Here is a 12,797-nt window from a genome sequence, read left to right as displayed (position 1 = left end):
TCTTAATACTGAGATACATATTCTGATCATTTTTCTATTATTACGGCTACATTCAGCATGGTAAATTCTAACTCAACACAGTATTGAGACACTGTATACTTACAAAAGCTTGTGAGAGCTGGTCATCATTATCTAATCCTTTATCTAGGCAATATAACCTTTCTATCTAAAGAAAATGAAGTAGCAGTATAGCAACGGGATGAACTTGTACATGTGTCTTCCACATTGTGAAAAAGGGTGTGTGCATATCCATTCATACTCTGGTGCTCCTTCAACCTTGTGAAATAATTAGTGGGAGTGTCCTTCAAGATCTGCAATTGGAAAATGAGGTATGGATCTTGATAGGCCCGCGGGGCTAATTTACCCACATGCTAGACTACTTTCTCCACCAAGATACAGCCCGCCTGACCATGTGTCAGCAGCTAGCGCCAATAGGCACAGCAAATCAGCATGCTCCACTACTACTTCCTCTGCCAAGAGACTGCTCACTTAATGGCATCACCAGATGTCACCAAGACTGGCAACAGCCACAGCCAATCAATGAGTTATATTACTACTTCCTCTGCCAGAAGACGGCCCCTTCCTCCCTGAGTCTTTTAAAAGACCACTTCTTATTCACGCCAAGTGCAAACTTCTCTGACCCATCCTGCCAGTCTGTCTCTCTGTCTCCTCCCACCGCCCCACCGCCCCCACCTTGGGTCAGAGAGCCACGCCGGAGAGCCCGAGATTCCCGATATAAGCTTCTTTGCTTACTTTTGGTTTCTCTGCCTGTTTTACTATACAGATCTAAGGTGGTTGTTGTTATATAGCATCAAGTCAGACCGGAGTCTTAGCTGTCTCTCTAGCAGGTTTTCAGAGACAGTTAATCACAAAAGAAGATTGTGCAACGTCTTCCCCCAGAGCAGCTGATGAGTTAGAACTTTGTGCTTTGTGCCGGCGGTATAGTTCCTTACCACTAAGTCATCAGAGTTCACGTTTGTCTAAGGTAGTGCTGGTTGTGTGCTATTGACTCTGTGCAGACCCATAGCTGGCCCTCCAGCAAGTTCATAGAGGCAGTAAATCACAAAGGAGGTTCATACATCTCAGAGCAGCTAAGGAATTCAAACAGTGTGTCTTTGGGATTGCACAATTGGATCAAACCGCATCTGGGTATCACCCTTCAAACTGGAGTGCAACAATACCAATGATTCTACTTTATTAACAGAATTTCTTGGAATTACATGTAGGACTTTTCCTTTTTTTACCATTACTGTCACATATGTCTCCCAGAAGGTATACCAGTAGGTCTGATGTTGTCTCAGTTCTGGGATACAAGACAATATACCAAATCACATCTAATAATCTTGCCAATAAACTTGGCTACAGTTTGATAAAGCGTGATTAAGGGAAATGTTTCTTGTTCCCTATGCACGGTGTGTTGTTGTATACTGAAACCAGCGGCTGAAGAATTGAATGTTTCACTCCTGTTTGAGTGAATCGGATCCGAGGAGTGAGCTTTTCACCTCTAACTAATAAAAAACTCCTTTGATTCAACCTCTTTCTGCATGCAACCAGATTGGAAACAAATTAAAGTGGAGACCTATGTCATGTCAAAGTGGTAGAGAAGGTTGAAATCTCCATATATAGTTTCCATTTGTTTCTAATGTTTCCCAGGTTTGTTTTTCCCCTTCTTTTGTTGTTGTTGTGTGCTGTTAAGTAGGAACTGACTTACAGCTAAGCTTCCAGAGGATGTTCCGAGGCAGGAATTCACAAGGTAAGATAGTGCTTATCCATCTCCTGTGGAGCAGCTGGTGGATTTGAACTGCCTGCCTTTGGAATTGAAGCTCAGCTTCTTACTATTAGGCCACCAAAGCATCTTTTCTTCTCTTAGTCACATTTTATTTATTCTTATGTCCTTTTGTTTTCTAATTTCCAGTTAGATGGGGTTATTAGATGAATTTCCACTTAATGAGTGGAAATGGGGAAAAGCAATAAAAAGAGACAGACTGAGTTTGGACTTGGTCACTCAGCCCTGCCCACCTGGCATGTTGTCATTGTTGTATGTGCTATCGAGTTGCCTGTGACCCATAGCTCCCCTGTGTATAGCAGTTGTGAACCCTATCCGGTCCTGAGCCAGGGTCATTAATTCTGACACACCAACTCCTATTGCCCCAGTCAATCCATCTTCCTTTCCTGCACTGTCCCTACACCCTCTCCGGTTCCTCCTGACCACATGTCCAAAGTATGTGAGATGGAGCTTCAAAATCCTAGCTTCCAAGGAGAGACTTGGTTTCACCCTCTCTAAGACAGAACTATTTGTTTTCTTGGCAGTCCATGACAGTTCAAAACTCTTCTCCAGCACCACAGCTTGAAGGCATCAATTCTTCTTCTGTCATCCTTAGCCATTGTCCAGATCTCTGATGCATAGCAATTAATTGTGAAGACCATGGCCTGGGTTAGATAAACCTTAGTCTCTAGACTGGGATAGTGGCTTTTCAGCACTCTGGCATGATGAAGAAATGAAGAGGGGTTGCTGACATGTGGAGCATATGTGGAGTCCTGAGGATCCCTAATGTGTTGACTTAGTCCACGTGGGCCTAAGAGTAAGTGAAAGGATCAGCTTGTCTGAAGTACAGGAAGAAGTGTGGTCCCCCAAGTTTGTGGCTGATGCCCATTTGGACCTACTCACACATGACAGGGGATGTGTTGACCAAAATTCAACCAGATAAAGAAGATGTTTTTACTCTGAAGAAGATGTTTCATTCTTTGAATGTTGATTACTGTTGCCTAATCATTTGCTTTTAAGCGGACATTTGTTTACAGATGCAAAAATTTCAACTGTAACAGAAAACTTTAGAGAAAAAGACATGCTTTTGCCTCAGAGTACTAGTTTGTTTGTTTGTTGTTAAGTGCCGTCAAGTCATAAACCACTCGTAGCGACCCTATGAACGAAAGACCTGAACACTTGTATAACTTTCATTGTTTCTCCAAGTTCATAGGGTTTCCAGAGGCAAGCTATTTCAGAAATGGATGCCGGAAGCCCCTGCTTCCAAGCTTGTTTTAATCAGGGAGCTCCACCAAACACTCTCCACCATGGATAACCATGATTGCATTTGACACATAAGTGTCACAGTGTTCAGCACAGCAACCATGAGTTACCTCTGTACAGAAAATAGACCAGTGCTATGCCACTTAGAAGAATGTTTGACCAAAAATAATTAAAACCAGGCCTGAGGGCCTCAGATTAGAATCACGCATCTTTGGCTTGGTCGTATAACTTTCTATCCATGAGGCCCACAGAGCTCTCTATGTTATTTGGTGTTGTTCAGTGCCAGATTAGGAAAACCAGAAATTGTCTCTCTAAAATGGAGATTAAGACATAATGATTGAAGCAGCTGGCTTGCAGACTTCCATAAATATAGATTATGCAACACCTGTAGGACCAATATAAGAGAGAGTGTCTTTTCTACACTGTAAGTTACCCTGGTGACAGGAGTTGAGGGAGGGTAGACACAGTGACACTGCTGTGAAGAGATTGCGGCAAGTTGTAACTCTGCATTTATGTTAAAGTTAAAGGCATTATTCGCCATATGATTGAAGGTAAAGTGATTTATAACTTTATAACTTTTCTGGATAATTGAGGAAATCCGAGTCTCCTTGCATCTGTGCTGCTGAACTGAACCTTGACTGTCACTAATTGAGAACTTTAGCCTTATTAATCAGGCTTGAGATTGCTGGACTAAACCTAGACTTGCATTGTGTGATATTCCCTCCCACCCCAACCTATTTTCCTAACAAACCCTACAATTATGAGAAAATTCTGTGAGTCAACAATGCGATGGCATGTCTGACCAAGCAGTGATTTTTTGGGGGGACTGTGAATATTACTGATGGGGACAATTCCACTTCATGAAGCAGACATCAGACTTGGCCATCCCCATGGTGCATCAGCTCCTTTTACAATTGCTACATGAATGAAGACTAGTTATATTTTCCAGGATACAATTTTATAGTATCAAACATACGCCTTTTCAAAATACCATCCCTTAAAGGCTGGTGCACAGTTCTTAAATTTGTTCCTTAATAGAAAACTATTAAATATATTCACTTAACACAGAAGGAAAACTATTACATGGAAAATAAGTGAATTTATTGTTCTGGTTTTAGAATACCAATAAGACGTTGACCAAGAGCCATTTTATTTATTTTTTTTTTAGGTAAATACAAAATTTTATCTTAGTGCCGCAGCTGAACACAGTGAATGAATGTTGTCTAATTGAGTCCTGTTAGCCAGAGATGCAGCAATTCTTTAAGATCATACTGAGACCTTTTATGGATTACTCGTCATGAGAAAGTTCAGTAATCAATTTAAATTCCATTTCTTTTTCTTCAAACAGATATTGATTTGTTAATCTTATAGACTTACCTTCCACTTACATGATATCTTGAGAAATGGGTTCATTGGTGAATAGAATTTGGAATTAAAACACTTACTAAAGAACATTAGAGACTATATGACTTCCTTATGTATTTTAATTCAACATATAGAAAACAAAAATCCTCATAATTGGACCAATAAGCAACATCATGATAAATGTAGAATATATTGAACTTGTCAAGAATATCTTGGATCCATAAAGAACACCTATGGAAGTAGCAATTGAGAATTCTAATGACATGTTGTGTTGGACAAGCCTGCCTCCAAGCACCATTTAAAGATTTAAAGAGAAAGTATATGATGTTAAATACTAAGGAGTGCCCGGCTCAAGCTGAGATATTTTCCATTCTTTCATATACATGTGAAAGCAGGGAAATGAATAAGGAAGACCAAGGATAATTGGTATCTTTAAATTGTGGCAAAGGTGAAGAATATTGATTTTACCTAGACTACCAAAAGAACAAATAAATCTGACTTGGAAGAAACGTAGCCAGAATGAGCCTTAGAAGCAAAGATTATGAGACATCATTTCACATACTTTAGACCTATTTTGAGAAGGGACAGTCACTAGAGAAGGAAATGGTGCTTAGAAGAATAAAGCATCACTTAAAGGGAGGAAGACTCTCAATTGGACGGATCAGCACAGGGGTGGTGACAATAGATTTAAGCACAGAAAGACTGTGAATAGACAGAAGATCTAGCATCATTTTGTTTGACTGTACACAGTCACTGTGATTCAGAGTCTATTCGAGGGCAGCTAACAATAAAAAAACACTTAAAAAATACATTATTAATAGTGGTGTTGTTAAGTGCTGACGAGTTGTAGGTGACTCATAGAGACCCTATGAACGAAAGTCCTCAACACTTGTATGACTTTCATCCTTTCTCCAGGTTCATAGGGTTTCCAGAGGCAAGCTATTATGGCAGTGGATGCTGTACTAGAATATTTAATAATCTGATGAGCATGTTTTGATCGTTATTAATTAAAAGTCAGTCTGGTTGGACATATTTCGTTTTTTAGGTAAAAAAAATAGTAAGGGTAGATGATTTTTTTTTTCATGGCAGAACTCTTACAGGAATTCATTTCTCTCATCTCCAGACTAAATCTGCACTATCAAATAATCTCTTAGTTTTCTCAAGTATCACGGAGGACAGAGAGAGAGAAGAGGAAATTTTATCATTTTAGAGATGCATGTTTATAGTGTATGTGCATGTTCAACCCTTAACATTATGTGACACTGAGCTAAATAAATAATAAATGAATGAATGAGTGAATGAATGAAACCTTGGAAAAAAAATTAAAAAGTTGAATGGTTTCTATGTGAGTACATTGCTGTAGTAATTCTACCAACATATTACACCAGTTTAGGGATTCTAGACTCCTAGGCACTCTAGAAAGTCCAGCACTGAGAACATTACTAAACTTCATACACCTGCAATGTATACAATTAGTGTTAGCAGCATGGACTCCTATGAGGTACTTACTGTGCACAGAGTCTCAAACGTTACTGTTTTCTTATCTGAAATTCCATTATCAGCAATGACTGACTTGTAAAAGATGTATTTCAAAACAAATGCCCCTAAATTTGAATCATTTTGTCCTAAATTATATGGCTATGAATTACATGGATGTCCATTATCTTTTTCTCATCATATATATTATTAAGTATATTTGTGTAACAATGGTGTGTTTTCTAAGCGTGCATACATACACTTACATGAAAGTGTATACACACATACATACACATAAACTAACAAAAAACATGTAGGTGCACACTCAGACATTGTGAAAGACAGAGAAAGAAAGAGGAGAACAGGAGAGACATTCTGTACATACTAAACCAAATTAGTTGATATATTGTATTGGTGTTTACTGGTGAGGTGGAAATGACTCTCAAAGGGGGAGACCACCAGTCTGCCTCTCATGGAGCAACTAGGGGATTCAAGCCATGTGCCTTGGGGTGTCAGCACAGCTTTGGGGTGTCACCACGAGGCCACCAGAGCTCCCTTACAGTGGAGTAGTTAGTGGTCAGTATGGGTCAAAAACACGTTATGAGAGCAGAATTTAGTCTCAAATAACACTTGTATCACAAGTGACATTTTATTTTAAATTACTTGTAAAGAATCCTTGGATGTAAAGAAGAGAAATGAAGTTTCTGACTTGACTGCTCTGTAACAAGTATTTCCTTCTTATCCCTTTGGGATAACCCATCGAAAGTACATGTTCAAAGATAAACATTTGACTCATGTGTCACCAGGGTCATCTTACTCTATTGAATCTTCTATCATTTTTTTTTCTAGGAAATTTGAATGCTATTTCCTCATGACATTTTCTCTTTTGCTTTTATGGCTAAGCTTATGCTACTTCCTTCTTTGAAAATCTTTAGATCGTCTTTGTTCATCCTGGAAAATCCTCCTGCCCCTAAAACCAGCTCATTTGTGAGAAATCTTCCTTGATTCCCCCATACAGTGTCACGTCTCCTTTCATCAATATGTTCTCATTACACATTCCTAACATACAGGGTATGGCTGTGGTCTGCAGTTAGCACTTCACTGGACTGCTCTGTTCTCCAGAGCTCAGCTCAGAGCCTTTTCTGCTTTGCTTCAGCTGTGGCCACTACAATAAAGTGTGAAAAAAAGAGCTCAGAAGAAAAAATAAAGGCAAAATGATGAAAAATGGAAGAAAAAGAAAAGAAGGAAGTGATCTCACTTAGAAGCATCTATTTAGCAGCTTCTAGTCACTGCATCCTGCTAGAAGTGTGTTGCTTAAGTGACTGATATGAAGGGGTTTCTGAAAGAGATGCCTACAAGGTGTTAGCTAATGAATGAATGAATCTTGAGTAATAAGGGGACAACCAATTTAGGAGTGAGAGAGTAATGGATTTACAACATCAAGAGTGGAAAGGAAAAGCTTGAAAAGCTAACCTAAGATGGTGTGTACCAGCACTTCTCTCCCCCCTCACTCCACTCCTCAGACCACTCCACTTGGGGAAGAAACAACTCTACTCACCCACACCCGTGCTCACTCTGACTACCAAGAGTAACCTAACTTACAGAGAATCTTCTGACTCCCAGAGCAGTAGGTGGAATGAGATGGAAAAGAAATGCCTACAACTGGTGAGTGCCAGAACTTTTAGTTCTAATTTCCACTGTTTTCATACACGTAATTTCAAGCATCAAGAATTTTAAGAACAATGTGCCTTCATAGCTGAATTTTTCCATTTTTATCCAGTTTCGAATGTCAGTTATCATAACCCTAGATGACAAGAACTATTGGTGTCACTCTGCTTATATCAGAGAAAATATATAAATGTGGAAACATGGGCTTTTTAATAATACAAGTGCTACCAGTAGCTTTCCAACACCTAGAGTTATTACAAGATGTTTTACTCCCCTACCCCACTTAAAACATCAAACAAAACTCAAATTCATTTCCTGCAAGTATGTTCCAACCCTCCACCAGGTTTCTGAGGGTATAAATCATAATGGAAGAATCTTCCATCCTCCTCCGACAGAGATACTGATGGATTCAAACCACTGCAGAAGTGAGGCCCTGTGAGGTGAAAGAAGCAGAAAATCCAGCAGGAAGAAATGTGATTTAGGAATCCATATCCCAGTGTGAAGGATTGAATGTAAAATTAGTGCTTGAATTATAGTGCTTGTTTTAGGACCTTCTTTTCAAGGAATGGTCAGAGAAGCTTGAAAAATACAAAATGCATGTATGAACCAGAAGACACAGCATCAAAATCAAGTATCACCAACTCATCGATGCCGTAAAATGGTCAGCACTGTATCTGTTCACAGAGTTGGAGTGAAATCAGAGTCATACTACAAGCCAGTCAGGAAAAGTTTGAGATACAAAGGCCATCATTGTGTAACCATGGGACTTGGTAAAGTTTGTCTTTGGCCGTACTTAGTGACCCTTAGACTTTGACCTCTAGTGAGTCCTTATTTTTATTTCCAGTCCCATCTTCATGTTTCTAACTACAATTTTCCCCTTAGACTCTCAGAATTAAACCTTGTGATGGAAATACAATTATGACTATTAAATAATTACTCTTGGTTTTCTCATTTGAAAATTAAGGAAAAGAACAAAAATCTACTTCATGTGATTCTCCTATGCAGATAATGAATTTAATTTTAACTAATAAACAATTTCTAACTCATGGTCTATGTTGTTGTTTGTTGTTGTTATGTGTCATCGATTCACTTGTGACTGATAGCGACCTTATGTACAAGAGCCCTAAATCCTGCTCTATCCTGTGCCAACCTCACTGTCTGTGACATATCTACTCCCATTACCCCCATCACTGAATCAATCTGTCTCATAGAGGGTTGTTTTCTCCTGTGCTGTCCCTCCATCCCCCCAAGTATGACGTTCCTCTCCAAGGACTGGTCCCTCCTTGCAACATGCTCAAAGTTATGTCAGATGAAGCTTCAGAATCCTTGTCTGCAAGGATAATTGACTGTGCATGATCTATAAAGAATTACAAAAACAAGTGAGGAAAAGATGTCACAGGAATTGATGAAATTATGAAGAGAATTTTCTATTAATTTTTTACACATTTTATTGCTTTTAAGTTTTGTATTTTGGACATCTTTTTGCCTTCCTAAGCAGACAGCAATACAGTGCACATAAATTAATCCTTTAAAAGCTTTATTTTCTTTTTCCTAGGAGGAATGGATGGATAGAAGTGGAAAGAGTGGGCTTAAAAGCATGACCTGCTCCTTGAAGACCTGTAAAGAATATCAAATTATCTTTATTCAACAAACAACACAGATCTGGAAGAAGTATATTTGCAGGTGGTAGAGTCAACTGAAAAACTTAATCAGAAATCAATTCTACAAACAGGAGGAGACATTTCTTTTTCTCTAACTCAATTATTTGGGAGGGAAAAGGCAAAGTGTGAGAATGGAGCACGGGCTACAGAGTAGAGTATAATATTGCATTTATACCAGCGTCTCATGTGAGTCACAATGCTTTCCCTCGTATTGAGCCTGCAGAAATACAAAAATGAACAAATTAGAATTTAAAATACTCTTAGAAACAATCTAACATAGGACTTCATTTGTACAGAAACCAGAGGTCTAGACAAATAAATTATAGGAAGTTCTAGTAGCCCAATAGATAAGTAACTACATTGACAGTAAACTCGAGGGTGGGAGGTTCAAATTCACCAACTTCTTCATGAAAGAAAAATATGGGCCATTTCCTTCCACTCAACTTATACCTTCTGAAAACCCACTGGATGGTGAGCTCTGAAGCAGTTCTGATTCAACAGCACACAACAGCAACAGAAACGTCAATTCAAATATATAAGGGAGCTCTGGTTGAGTCATCAGAAGGAGTTGCAATGCTAACTCAGGCCTCACCTCTCTGGCAGTTCAAATCCACCAGTGACTCCATGAGAGAGAGGTGGACAATTTCGTTTTGTACTAGTCATAAATAGCCTTGGAATCCCAAAGGAGGGTCAGATAGGATTCATATCTAACTCAACAAAAATGAGTTGTGTTGATCTGAGACAAGTAAACTAACTACTGTGGTAAACAGCATATATCTAGTAGGTGAATAAAGATAGTGCTATGTCCATGAATCAATCTGGATTAAAGTCTTTAAAAATCAACTATCTGAAGCTTGCTTTAAAGTAAATGAAGCTTTATTTCTATGTTCTTAATGGTTTCACTCTATGTAGTAATCAATAAAATTTATTTATAAATGTCTCTTGCTTGGTTAAAAATTGGTAATTATTAACCAACCAATAAAGCCGAATACCCTTGGTATGAGCAGCCAGGAAACAAAGAGATACATTGTGCTGGGAAAATCTGCAGAGAGGGATCTCTCCAAATTATTGAGGAGTAATGATGTTATCTCGAGGACTAAGGTACATCTGATGCGGGCTTTAGTCATTGCATCTGAGAGCTGGACAATGAGTAAGGATAACAGTAAAATAATTGACGTCTTTGAGCTATAACGTTGGAAAGGAGCACTGAACATCCCATGGACAACCAAAAGAACAAATAAGAAAGGAAACAAACAAGAAAGGAAAGGGTGCAAGCAAAGTGCTCTTTGGAGGCAAGCATGATGAGGCTTCAGCTCACTTTGGGCATGTTGTTAGCAGAGGCTATTTCTAGGTTGGGAAGATGAGGGAAGGGCTAAGGTGTGGTTTCTGGTTTGGGGTTGAGACTAGGGTGTGGCTTTTGTTCATGATAGGATGTGATCTGATTGGGTTTTTGCAGACCTTGGGGCTGTTTTTTATGGATCTCCAGAATAAAACAAGCTTGGAAACAGGAATGGCATCCACTTCTAATAAAAGCTTGCCTTCTGAAACTCTATGAACTTGAAGAAAAGATAAAAGTTGTGTGTTCAAGACTTTCTTTCATAGGGTCACTATGAGTTGTCTACAACTCAACAACACTTAACAACAATAACAATATTCCTTGGAGAAGGACATGATGATTTGAAAGGTGAGGGATCAGCAAAGAAGAAGACTCTTCAACCAGTTAGATTGACACAGTGACTGCTTCAATGAGCTCTCCTGTGTTAGGAAGTGTGAAGATGGCACAGGATAGAACAGGGTTCAGATCTATTGTTCATAGGGTCACTGAGTCGTAATTGACAACACCTAACAACAGCAATATAAAGCTGAAACACCAAATGTATTTTAATTTCACAATTCTATAAATATACATCAAACATTTTAGGAGAATATTTTTGGTAAAGTAGCAATCATAATTGTTTCACAGCTCAGAAAAAGCAAGAGCCAACAATTCCTAGTTAAATATAAAGAACAATTATTAGTCAAATATAAAGAAGACTCTAAGTACCTTCTCCTACACTGGCTAATGAGAAGGACGTGTTAGCAGTGAAAACCGGTTAGATGAAATGAAGACCTCATCAACATAAAAATCGTACCACTATGGTACCTGAAACGAATTAATTTTGTTTTAAAATTCCCACATAGAAACAAATAGGATATATTTGAGGCATCAGGAATCATTTCTTTCATTAACAATTATGTGTTCCTGCCCTTTGCTTTGTCACTAAATGTTCTTACACAATGCAACATAGCAAGAGAATCTTTCATAATTTCTGCCAAATAAAAATCAAGATGTGTCAAAATGTTTTGTAAGTGCTAAAACTCTAACCAGTTATTATTACTTCATGTTTTATTTAAAAAACAAAAGATTTTCATAGGAGTTTGGATTTAATGTTGAACTAACTTGAGAATGAACATGCTCACATTGTCCACTCACACCGGCCTATTGTGTAGAGTCTGAATTGACCCAAAGCCGACCCTCCGGTGGGTTTTCAGAGGCAGTTAATTGCACAGAAAGAGATTGCCCTTTTTTCTTTTTTGGATATAAATACTGCACTATTTATTGTATATTATTTAAATAGGTAATACCCTTCTTTGCAATTTACAGCCTTTGAAACCCAATGAAGGGTCATCCAAAAGTCAGTTCCAACTCAATGACAATGGATTTTTTTTAAATTGGCTTAATGAACATAGCATGTCAGTATAGAGAATCCATTTCATGTCAACATATCTTCTTTTTCTATTTACCATTTATAATTAGCATTCTCTTTGTTGTTGTTAAGTGTCGTCTAGTCAATTTTGACTCATAGTAACACCATGAACAACAGATCTGAATCTTTCTCACTTTGTGCCATAATCACAATCTCTGATATGCCCATTGATGTGACCAGCGTTACAGTCACCATATCAATGCATCTTGCTGAAGTTTGCCTCTCTCTTTGTATCCTCCACCTTTCCAAGCATGTTTTCTTTTTTCACGGACTGACCCCATTCCTGAAAGCATGCCCAGAGTATGTGAGATGAAGTTTAATCTTATTTGCCTCAAGAAATACCTGGCTGCACTTCCTCCAATTGAATGTTTGTACTTTTGGCAGTCTATGGGGGTGTACTCTTCTGCAACACTAAAGTTCAAAGGCATCAATTTTTCTTCTACCCTTTTTATTCATTGTCTAATTTTCAGATGTGCGTGATGCAATTGAAAATATCAGAGCCTGGATGAGGCACATCTTAGTCTTTCAAATTACATCATTGGTCTTTAACACTCTGGAGAATTTCCTGACAGCAGATTTTCCCAGTGTAACTTGTCTTCTGATTTCCCAAATACCATTATCTTGGATGTTAATTGTGGACCAAAGTAAAATCATATGGTTAAAAATGTCAAGCTTTTCTCCATCTATCATGATGTTGCTTTCTGGCCTCCAGAATGCCTCTCTGGTAGAATCCTTTACCTCCCCTGTTTTTGTTGAAAACTCTCCAAAGAGTTAAGAGATAGGTACAGCACAGGCATCTGATCACTTGACAGGAATGCAACACTTAGGAATTGTGTATTACCGTCAATCAGC

This window comes from Elephantulus edwardii, unplaced genomic scaffold (assembly GCF_000299155.1).
Source record: "Elephantulus edwardii isolate Elephantulus edwardi_28Jun2011 unplaced genomic scaffold, EleEdw1.0 scaffold00076, whole genome shotgun sequence".
NCBI lineage: Eukaryota > Metazoa > Chordata > Mammalia > Macroscelidea > Macroscelididae > Elephantulus > Elephantulus edwardii.
This window is presented reverse-complemented; position numbering follows the sequence as displayed.